The sequence below is a fragment of the Eublepharis macularius genome, chromosome 18 (genome assembly GCF_028583425.1).
Source record: "Eublepharis macularius isolate TG4126 chromosome 18, MPM_Emac_v1.0, whole genome shotgun sequence".
Lineage (NCBI taxonomy): Eukaryota > Metazoa > Chordata > Lepidosauria > Squamata > Eublepharidae > Eublepharis > Eublepharis macularius.
In genome coordinates, this window is record NC_072807.1 from 24,700,691 (window position 1) to 24,712,862 (window position 12,172).

At 44.5% G+C, this 12,172-nt stretch overlaps 1 non-coding gene across 1 annotated transcript; it reads left to right on the plus strand.

Annotated features, from left to right (window-relative positions):
• The first annotated feature begins 4,653 nt into the window (after positions 1 to 4,653).
• Positions 4,654 to 4,722, plus strand: TRNAA-GGC (transfer RNA alanine (anticodon GGC)). Its single transcript has one exon. It is a non-coding gene; the product is annotated as a tRNA-Ala (tRNA).
• Positions 4,723 to 12,172: the final 7,450 nt, after the last annotated feature.

Consider the following 12,172-nt stretch of genomic DNA (forward strand, 5'->3'; position numbering starts at 1 on the left):
TGGCAAGGGTACGATTTGAACAGGGGACTTTCCCAATTATAGCCCATCCTCTGAGCTGCTATGTTACACCCGCTCCTATTACTTGTGGCTATAGTTGTAACAGCAAGAATCAGACTTATGTTGTCGCTCGCCCTAGTAGTTGTGAGTTAACAGCCCAGAAGAACTGGCAGAGCAGGCGAATTGTAAAATACGTACTTCAGACAAGTCTCTGCTTACTGCAGGAAGAGTTGGATTTGCAGCGCTAGCTTCATTAATCTGATTTACACCACTAAGAACATTTGAAGCAAAACAGTAATTTGTTAGCTTTTGCAAGGGGCTGTGGCAGCTCATTTGCAACTTAGGATCGTATTAAAAAGCATTTAAAACGAAGCTATTGCCACTTAGGAGGGGTATTTTTTTACTGCCAGAAAAGTGATCGCTCATGGTATTTTATTGAGTAGCAAAGAATGGGGAGGGGATGGCTTAGAACGGATATATCCGTTACAAAAATTGAGGTGGACACACAAGAAGCTGCTTTCTGAGTCAGACCCTTGATCTGTCATGGCCGATATTGTCTACTCTGACTGGTAGCTGCTGTCCATGCTCTCAGCATCAGGCTTTCTCATTACCTACTACTTGACCCTTTTAACTGGAGGTAAACCTGGTGCCTTCTGCTTGCAAAAAGATACTCTACCATTGAGCAAGTACATATCTCCAAATGGTAGGACGATAAGCTGAAGAGGCAGATATCAGAACGACCCTTTCAGGCAGCAGCGATCTGTGGAGGCTAATGGGTTGGAACCTGTGGACAAGAACTGTTAGGAAAAGGGACTGGCGATGTCTCTGGCTCAGACCTTCAAGATTACAAACAAAAAAGGGGACAAGAACCATAGAGCTGGACAGATAGATAGGCTAGTATCAGTCTTCTTCCTGCCTACTCTACTATCACTCACTTTCTCTGATTGGTAGAATGTAGTCCTAGGGAACTTCCTTCCTTTTTCTCTCTTCTTTCTTTCCTTTCCCTGCATGCACAAGGAGAAGCAGCATGGTGCCTCCTCCTGGGACAAAATGAAGCAGATTTCTCTGTTATCAATCTGAAGCCATCCTAGTTAACTAGATTAGTTAGTCACACTGTCTCTTCACTATACTTAAGTTAATGTACTTCTTTAAATTAATAGACCATTATTGGTTCTTTAACTCAAAAGAGATGCTCTCTGTGTGTAATCTGTAAGATAGTGTGGTAAATATTAGTTTAGGCCGTGCTGCTGTGCTGAAGCTCAGGAGGAGCACTCTGTTAATAAAGAAAGGATTTGCTGTCTGACTGGTCCAGCCATCCTTGGCCATTTCCACATGCTGTTAAAGAGACGGGCCACTTACTGAACGCTGGCCGGTTTTTTTCACAAATTCCAGACGCCTCCGATTTCAAAGCGGAAGCAGGAAGTTTGGCTTCCATTTGTTCAGTGTCTTTTAGCAGGCACAGGAAAGAGTGGGAAATCCCGTTTTCAGAAAAGACGCTGAACACACGGAAGCCAAACTGCCGTGACAGTGAATTTCCGTCGAAAATCACACCAACTGGAAACTTAAGCTGGTTAGAACTAACGGTATATCGTTTGTCGTGGTCTAATTGTGCCTTTGAAAAAGTATTTACTACGAAACGGGATTATATTGCTGGCACATGCCCATCAGGCTCCGCCCACTTGGTTAGAAATTAATCCTAAGTACAGCCACACATTTGGTTTGCACCAGGGCTTTTTTCTGGGAAAAGAGGTTGTGACTGCACAATGACATCACTTTGGGTCAGCTGGAACAAGGGGGGAGTTTTTTAAAGTCTGAATTGCTCTCTGCAAAAATGGTCACATGGCTGGTGGCCCTGCCCCCTGATCTCCAGACAGAGGGGAGTTTAGATCACCCTCCGCGCTGCTCATGAGGAGGGCAATCTGAACTCCCCTCTGTCTGGAGATCAGGGGGCAGGGCCACCGGCCATGTGACCATTTTTAAGAGGTGCCGGAACTCCATTCCACCGCGTTTCCACTGAAAAAAAGCCCTGGTTTGTGCAAAGGCTTTATTAATTTACACTATATTCTGGGAGTGAGGTGATTCTGCCAATCTTCCTGTGCACACCCAACAACGGAAGGACTTTACAACATCTGCAAAAGAGATAAAGACAAATATATTTCAGGAAATATGAATTGCACTATTATATGCAATACAAACTGAAGCTCATCCTGAATTCAGACCAATGGTGTTTAATTGTTTTCTTGACCTCTATTATCTTATGATTGTGTGTATGCATTGTTTATACCCTATATGACAGATTGAATGTAATTATAATTCTTGAATGTAATTATTGTTCTTACTTGTAACAGTTTACACTTTTGAGCATGTGAGCACTTTAAAATTCAATAATTTTGTAACAAGTGTATAGTTTTCTTTCCCCCCATAGGCTGTGCCTCTCTGTTTTGAGCTCTTTTGGGGGGAGTCCCTTTTCCATTTCTTAACTAAACCCAACAAGAACCATACGTGCATTACAGCTGATTTTCTCCCGCCTTTGGCCAACCTCTCATTCCCCCCTCAGGCTTCTTTAGGGGTCTCCCTTTCCCCAGGAACAGCATATTGGAGAGGGCATTCTGGCCTGTAGCAGAAAAGGGGCTGCAGGAAATTCATGTTCTAGAGGGAATCTGAGCCACTAATACTCCTCCATTTTAAAAAAATTACCTGAATACAATAACATAGTAAACTGGTACATCAGGTTGCTGTGAAATGCCTTCTTTCTCAACCAAAGAACTCCATACATTTCCTTTTTTTAAAGGGCTCTATCAGGGCGGACTTTGAATATTAAAAAAGAGAGTCATTACCCCTGCACCAGCCCGTGTTTTGCTATTATACCTGCAGGAGATTAGGCTGCCTTCCAATTTTAAGGATCCGATTCGTGCTGAGAGCCAGTTTTAAATTATCTGTTCCACTAACAACAATATAGAGTGAAAAGAGGCCCTTGGGGAAATAACCAACCCCATACATTTCCCACTTCCCCTCAGATCTGGATTGCCTGCCAATGAAAATGAAGAGTACTTAACAAGCTTTCTCTCTCCGCCATCTCTGGTATCATTCTAAGCCTCAAGAGGAGGTCTTTGCGCGTGCGTAAGCGGGATTCTTCTTCAAAGATTTCACAGGCTGTCCAGCAGCCCTGAGGTCCAGTCCAAAGAAAAAGAATTTTTCGGGCCACCCAGACAAGGGAGATTCAAGAGTCCGCTTTAACCTTGTGGCTAGGGGTACAGCCTCCTCAAACAAGTAACTATAGACACAACATGGGGGCTTTATTCATATTCACCAAGTCACTAGCAGCAAACAAGCAAGCTGTCACCCACATATATCCCCTAAAGAAAGGAGAGGGGGAAGAATTATTCTTATTGACTACTTCCAATAAGGATAGCTACCACATTCTGACTAAAATGTAATCTGACGATAACCAAGAGCCCCCATTTGAGGAATTACGTTCCAAAATGTTTGACAATTACCCACATTTCTTTTTTTTACTAGAGCGATCCAATTTTTGCCCCGGAGATGTTTTAGTCTTTACACAGCTTTAAGACTACAAAGCCCACAATGCATTGTTCCTGCAAGCAAAACACCTGCGCTTGCAAACTAATGTTTCTACAGCTTCAAGTCCACAAAACCTGCAATGTGACTTTGAGCAGACTTTGAAACAAGCTGGAATGCAGTAAGTAGAAACATTTTCTACAGAGGTATGTCTTCCTGGTTCAGGAAACACTCCCCGCTAGGGACTTTGCAAATCTGCCGCCTCAACAGAGTCTGCCACTGGGTATCAGCTTTCCCTTCTGGTATAGAAACAGGGAACAGCTCCTTGGGTGTGTTGACGAGCCAAAAAGGACTGGCACATTCTTAGGGATTTTCTCTGCCAGAGAACCTTTGAAAGGTTTCAGATCTGTTTTGTGCAAGCACACTGAGTAGTGGAGTGCCAGCCAGGAATGGACTGCCAAGTGCCGAGCCCCTCACCAGGAGATGGTTGGAATGGGTCTTTCAGGAACCTGCCTTGATTGTGACAGGCACTGAACTTTAGAAGTGGCACCGCCAGATGTTTTGTCAGGCACTTTGACTCGCACATCTAATTTCAAATTCATTTACCAGTCCTTCAAGTTGTTTTTGTAAAGCTTTCACTCACTGTTGAACATGATGCTCGAGCTTTGTTAGGTAACAACTCTCGGTAATACAGTTTTTTTGGCAGCGCCACAAAATGTCAGCAGACGGAATGAATCTTGCTTTCCTTATTTTTTCCCCCTGCAATGAACTCCAGCAGTACAAATAATCCTATTTCCTGCTGTTATACAGGGTTCCACCAGCCTCTCTGTTTCTTGGGAGGGGGGGGTGGCATTTGTCTGACATTTTTTCACCCTGGATGATGACTTCCACCTTTGGCATGGAATTAGTTGAGAGCCAAGAGGAAAAAACAAGAAGGAGATTAAACTCATACGTTTATGTCACAAAAGCTACCTTGGAACTCCAAACTGAAACTTTAAATACGTTCCCTTCTATTTTTAATACCAACAGCAGCTACTTTCTGACTTCTTGACCGTAGGTATCCGGGAAGAAAGACATAAGACACAGGACTTGGTTTCAGCTATGGAAAGTGGGGCAGGCAGTAGCAGTAGAGAAAGGGCTGTGGCTCAGTGGTAGAGCATCTGCTTGGCATGCAGAAGGTCCAAGGTTCAATCCCTGGCATCTCCAGTTGAAAGGACCAATTGGTAGGTGATATGAAAGACCTCTGCCTGAGACTGTGGAGAGCAGCTGCCAGTCTGAGTAGGCAATGCTGACCTTGATGGACCAAGGGTCTGATTCAGTATAAGGCAGCTTCATATGTTTACTTGGAGAAAAGGAGGATGGCTTATGGGCCTCAGTTGTGGAGCAGTTAAGTCTGCAACCCTATCTGCTTTTCTCATGGCACATTACTGCTTGATCCCTATAGGGTTTGCTATAGGGTTTCTCATCCCACCCTCCTTCGAAGGAGCTGTGCACAGTATACATGGATTTCTTTCCCCCATGCTAGACTCTTAAAAACTGGCGGGGCCCTGTATGTCACATTAAACTTGCTCAACACTCAAACTTACTGTGTTCAGTGGTGATGATCAAACACGAGCCAATCACTAGGTTTGTTTGTTTGTTTTGGCATTGCTGAATACTCGGATGCCTGCCTGCTGAACAGGTTTGTGTCAGTTTTGTTCAAAACTACATGTGAGAAAACTCTGCAGATCCAATCAGTCTAAAATGGTAAAACTGTCCTTAGGATGTTGGGGTCAAGCAGAATTAAATTAGGCTATGTGATAACACATGTGGTCAAAAAGTGGACTGACTTGTCCTGTACTGTTAGGAAAGAATTATGGTGGAGTGACTTGCTGAACAGTCACAAAGTGGTCAATGAATGTTCGTCCATCGAAAAACTGGCTCCCTTTTCGAACTGCCAAGACCCCGTTGGCAGTGGGGAACAACCCATCTCGAGTGCCCATTGCCTGCCACTGGTCCAAGCAACAGTGGTGGGAAGGGGGTTAAAAAAAACAGTGGTGGTGTGAGTATGATGACATCACTTCCCTGGAAGAGACAGCAGGTAGCTCTAGGAATCGCCAAAAACTCTATCTAAATAAATAGATGTTTGAGACTGCAGGCCAAAAAAAAGCATCCATGTACATTGTTATGTGTCATGGGGCTGGTCTTAAATAAAAGGTATGACATGGATTGTTTTCTTGGCTTTTTGGCTTTTGTTTTTGGACTGACATGGCTAGAAACAACTTCATCCATAGCTCCAGATTTCTTTATTCTTTAATTCTTTAACACTCCTCACTCTGTCCCTGGACACCTGGTCCCCAAATGACAGTAACAGAATATTCTACACCGGCACTCTCTTCATGGGTACCCCATGATGTTTGGCAGCTGCCGAGAGGGGCCCTCTTGGAGAGATCTGTCTTTTGATACATGGTGTAACGTCCATCATTTCCCACAGACAATGTCGTGTGTCATGGAGAAAGGACGGCTCACATTTGCGCCTGCCATTAGCAGTGCTGCCTGTAGTTTCTCCGGATGAAAGGGGTCTTCAATGTGTATCTCCCTCTCTAATAATCTCATCATCACTCAATGTCAGGAAATAGAGAAAGGAAGAACAGTAGGGGGCAAACAGAGAGGTTGAAGGCAGATGCAATATTAAAACGGGAGTCGCAGCAAGCTTTTCCAGCCCCTGCAGTGAATCTGACTTGGTAATTGATATAACAGATGTACAGATCAAGAAGGTTAGGTCTGATCAAGTCAACTGCTGGTTTGGTCAAGGGTGACAAACCCCTTGAAGCTATCGTAACACTGCTGGTTCTCATTCAACAGAACCAGGTTCAAATCCCAGCTCTGCCATGGAAGCTGGCTGGGTGACTTTGGGCCAATCACACCCTCTCGACCTAACCTACTTCACAAGGATGTTGTGCAGATGAAATGGAGGAGAGGAGAATGATATAAGCTGCTTTGGGCCCCCGTTGGAAGGAAGGAAGGAAAGAATAATGGCCATATTCATAGCCATATTCATTCGAGGCTGGGAAGTGCTGCTACATTTTCAGCGAGTCTGTGACCCTTTATGCAAAACTGCTCTGGGTATTGCAGGCAGGGAGGGGTGGGTTTAGGAAATTAGGACTGACTGCTGCCAATCCGTGCCTTCCTAAATCTTTGCACCATTTTGACACTTATTGTTCCCTTTCCCCAGGATTTTTAGCCACCCTGGAAATAAAAGAGAATTAATGTGATCAAGTGGGATTTACAAAGAGCCAGGTTACGCACTTTTACTGCCTATTAATTTCAATGAAAGAGTTGCTCTTAAGTCTCTCCTGTGTGCTACTAATTTCACTGTAGGTTGTGTCCATTTTGCACACAACTAATTAGGCATGATGAAGATGTACTGCTTGATCAACCTCATGACAGCCAAGTTGATTGAATTTGCCCATCTCAAACCTTTGCCTACCTATTGCAAATGACTTATTGATTTTCACTTACTTTCACATTTATAAGCCTGCTTTTCTTCCAGAACAGGAACTCAAGGAGGGTGGCATCTCTCTGGAGCAAGAGCTTTATTTGAATTGGCCTTCAGTATACTTCTTCTGCCAATTCGGACTCGTGCTGTTGAGTGAATGGTCCTTCCTCCCAACCAGGTAGCAGATTGTCTCCGTAGCTTGCCTTGATGGGCACAGGTGGCGCTCCCTGCTGTACCCTGAGCATTACACCTGCCTTGGCATTCGTCTTGTGACGGTTTGTTGGAGCAGGAGACGGACAACAGGCTGTCGATAGCATCTGGGAGTATCATTTCAGCCAAGAATGAGAGAGCCCAGTGGAGATCGTGCCAACCGCTCTATACTCGCAGCTCATTATGAGCAAAATCAATAGCTCCGAGCAATGCAGAAACGGGGGGGGGGGGGGGGAGGGAGAGTTCAGCACATCGCAAGGAGCATCAGCTGAGGATAGAGGTTTTTAGTTTTTGTCACTGGTGGGTGTGACATTCTTAATACGTACCTGGACGCATGCTGTTTTCCTTTGCATTAAAAACTGAAATCATACGAGAGCATTCTTTCTCGTTTCAACTGGTTTTGGGTAGCCTGGCAAAGGCGGCCCATACTGAAAATCTGTTTATATGAAAACAGAAATGAGTAAGTTTATTAAATTTTCCCTGGATGCAGAAGAAGCCAGTTGGTGAAATAGCATTACCTCTTATATTTGGTGGGGTAAGGAGGGTGCTCCCTAGCAGCACTGGGAACCTTGGGGGCTGTTGTTCAATGAGGTGTGTGGGGCGGGGCGGGGGGGGGGGAGATTAGAGATCTCTAACAGTAACTTCCCAGCACCATCCACAAAATCACAGTCCCAAAGATTCCTTGGAGGCAGTCATGAACAGCTGTGCTGTTTTAAATCAAGCAGAATTTTGCAAAGTATTTAGCTTAGAGTTTGTTGAAAATCCTTTACGAATCTTCAGAATGCTACTGCCCCCCAAGAACATGGTGGACTTCCTTTATGTTAGGTCCCACCTTTCCAAATAATGCTTCCACACAGAGGGAAAGATGGAAAGGAATATCTTTACCACCTCTTACAGCTGGCTGAGCATTTGTTTCCACCTTCCTGTTGCAGGTATAAAATTGGGGTGTGGACAGAGGCTTTCTCCAAAGGGCAACAACCAAAGGCCTCTTGGCATATAGGCTCTTAATTAGTGGCTCACAGCTTGTGCCTTCACACCTGTCAGCGACTGAATTCAGGACCAGCTTTTGTTTGTTGTTTTGCTCGTTGATTCATTTTATTGTATTCCATGGGTCCCCGATGCGGTGCCCATGGGCACCAAGGGATCCGTCGAAAACTTTTCTGGTGCCTGCTAAGAGTTTTTAGAAAGTGGGCAGTCCTAGATGAGGCTTCTGCCCAGCCATGCTTCTGTTTGGCCATTGCAGATTTAATTGGCTGTGCAGATTTTAAAAAACGCAGCAGCTGCCACCACAACACAAGGTCTTTGCTGTGAGAATGAGGGTAAGGTGTGACAGCTGGCTCTGCCCCCCGTGGCAGCTATTTTTTTGGCTGCACCCACCACACTCTGTCAGAATTCCACAGGCTCAAAAAGGCTGGGGGGGGGCCTGTTGTATTCCTTACTGTTTTAAATTATTTGGTGTCACTTTGAAGACAAAAGTGGGATGCACCTTCTTAACGTTCCGGTTTGCCCATTCTCGGAATGATCCCCCCCATTTAATCACGTGTCTCAGCGACATTCATTTATAGCCATTATTTGGGGAACAGAGAGGTTCCTCCTTTTACCAACATCCGTTAATGGTCCTTAAGCCTATCCCAGTTTCTGCCACTTGCTTTCTCTGCACATTTTCAATGAGTATATCATGCCAATATATGTCAAAAGCTTGCATGCTGAGCTGTACAACCAATCCGGCTTCCACATTTCAATATTTGCAAGCTTTGATTGAACATGTAGGTCACTGTGACGGGCTGCTTCTGAGGGTACATGCGTCTTGGCAAGGTTAGGGCCTTGAAGCTGCCAACATCCTGTCAGTCAAGGATGCTTCTCAAATATTTTCCCTACTTAGAGATAATCTGCATTTATATATTCTAGGTGCTGAACAACATGACCTCTTTGTGTAGCAAAAGAACAGAAGCGGCACAATTCCATTTCTACCGGGCAAATAACATAATGTGTGGATTTCCATTGCACGGGATGGTACTTGATGTTCTTAGCTTTCTCTACCCTGCCAATTGGAAGCTGATGCCAAGGGCACACGATCTGTGGCTCTGTTGTTTATGAATGAGACGTAGTCGCTTCTGCCCCCCCCCCCCCCCAGATTACATACTGGAATCAAGACAGAGCTGATGTTGACATTTTGCAAAGTTCAGAGTATCTTTGCAGCTTGGGCACCACATCTGAGGAATTTAGGAGGAAGTCATCAACAGACTTTCTCCGTTCATTTGATTTCTTTAAATAAAAATGTAACCCTATGAGTGAGTTCCAACTGAGAAGGACCAGGCCAGACACAAAGATGGAAGAGGTAGAAGCCATTTTTGTGAGGATCTGAGTTTGGAGGCAAGGTTGTAGAGAGAGATGGAATCACTGAGAGATCTGTCTTTTGGTGCTACACCTCTGAAGATGCCAGCCACAGCTGCTGGCGAAACATCAGGAACTACAATGCCAAGACCACGGCAATACAGCCCGGAAAATCCACAACAACCATCGTTCTCCAGCCGTGAAAGCCTTCGACAATACAGAGATGGAATCATTCAAATATGCAGGTATAAGGTGCAGGGGGTTTCTCACCAAGTGTCTGGGAGCTGGGTCCCAGCGCCTTTCTCACTTTGCCACCAGCAAAGCCTGGAGGGAACCCTCAAATAGTTACTCTGGAAATGGCATCCAAGGACCAGTCTATGCAGACTAATCCCAGCTGAAGGCAGGACTGGAGCTATATAAGCTCTGCCTCCATAGGGTTGCCAGTCCCCCAGTGGGGGCAGGAAATCCCCCACTCCCAGCCTCCTTCCCCCCCCCCCCCACCATTCACCTGGTCTGCAGGGGAAAAGGCGTGGGAACGGGCCTCCCAGGGTGCGCTCCCGGTGCGGCATGACAACATAATTCTCAGGAGTGATGTCATCGCACCACACCATGAACATGTACATGAGGACATCCGAAAAGATAAGTGCTGGGAGTGTAAGGAGACCTGGCAACCTATGCCTCTGCCTCTGCCCCCTCAACCTGGCAATTTGTTCAGTGTGAGAGGGCTTGGCTTCTGGGCCTGCCTGACCTGTCACTGAATGTGATCTCCTTTTTTGCCCTTGACTCCACTGCCTGCCCTGGGCCTAGTTATTCCAGCTTCCTGCCCAGGAAAACTGGTCTAATCACACCTGACCTTGATAATAGATAAGAGTCTAGAAAACAATGCTGTTTTTTTCTAGATGGGCTTCGTATGCATGCATCAGGCTGTTATCTGTCAAAATGTGAACAGTTGCAGCTGACACTAGTTGACGTTTCTGGGATGCCGTCCAGAGCTGCCCCAGGCAGACTATGTTACAGTAATCCATCCTAGAAGCTAGAGAGGCATGGATCATCATCATAGTTAGGTCAGCAAAGTCAAGAAGAAGGTGCAACAAAAACCTGGCAAGAATCTCGTTGGGTCTAAAGTGAAAATCAGTGTAACGTTTTTAGGGAAATCATAGTCTGTTTTTCCCAGGTAGCCAAAAGCTTACCTTACCAATACAAGGGGTATTGGGAAGGGGCATTGCTCAGTGATAGAGCATCTGCTTGGCATGCAGAACGTCCCAGGTTCAATCTCTGGCATCTCCATCTAAAGGGTCAGGTAGCTGGTGATGTGAAATGACCTCTACCTGACACCCTGGAGAGCCTCTGCCAGTCTGAGGGCCAAGCTACAAGTGATGAATGACACAGGTTGGACACTTGTCAGCTTCCCTCAAGTTTTGATGGGAAATGTAGGCGTCCTGGTCTTGCAGCTTGGCTCTCCGACTGCTGTCCAATGGACTTTTCGACTGTCACTTTTCCAACATTCCGCTAAGCTGCCTACATTTCCCATCAAAACTTGAGGGAAGCTGACAAGTGTCCAACCTGTGTCATTTGTCTCTTGTAGTTTGGCCCTCAGAAGACAATACTGATCTTGATGGACCAATAATCTGACTCCATATAAGGCAGTTTCATAAGTCCATATGTTCATACGACAGAAACATATTCCATGCAGTTGAAAGTTGGGTTTAATCATAAATCTAAGCCCATCCGCCCCATGCTTCAGGGACGAGCTTCCTATTTGTGTGTGTTTGCCATACACATATATTTGTTTATCCTTCTCTCCCCATTATTTTTTTAAATAATTCTTTTATTTTTTCAAATGTAAATAAACTACAAGTTATACAAATAAATAATATCTTACAGATACAGTTTACTTATTTAGTACAATACTGTATAAAATTAGCATTATATATAATGGTATTTAACTATTCTGTTACATATTATAAATATAATAGAGAATCCCAGATTGAGTTGAGCTGATGTTACTCTAGTTTTATAGATTCAAAATTGCTTGGAAAGTTTTATTTGGTGGTTGTATATTTTTGATTGTGATACCCATTTGTTACAAGCCTCTTTCTTTCTCTCAGATTTTGCCTTTAACCCTTTTGTTTTTGCTCCTTCTGGGTAGATTGCTGCCACCAGGAATTATATTCCAAAATAACTTAAATTTCCCCTTTAATAACATGCCCAAGCGTCAGGCTCCTTCGTGGAACTTTGTGGCCCTGAGGATAGGAATGGGATATAGGAATAATGTATACTCTGGGATAAACAAAAAAAATTAAACTTTTATTTTTACACTAAGCATATCAGTTTCATATTATTTCTTAAGCCTAATGGTTTCTTAGAATTTCTTTTCATAGATAGACTTTGCAATCCCAGGCAGAACTATTCCAGTCTAACCCCATTGAAATCAATGGGCTAAGAATGGTGTAACTCTGTTTAGGATTGCACTGACAGCCACTCAGCTCTTCTCTCAGGCTGCACACACAGTTTGCCCGCTTCAGATATCAATTTCTCACTCAAATACACATAAGACTCTCTCTATGAGCAGAACCACAAGTGACAAAAGGCACAGATTGGACACTTGTCTGCTTCCCTCAAGTTTTGATGGGA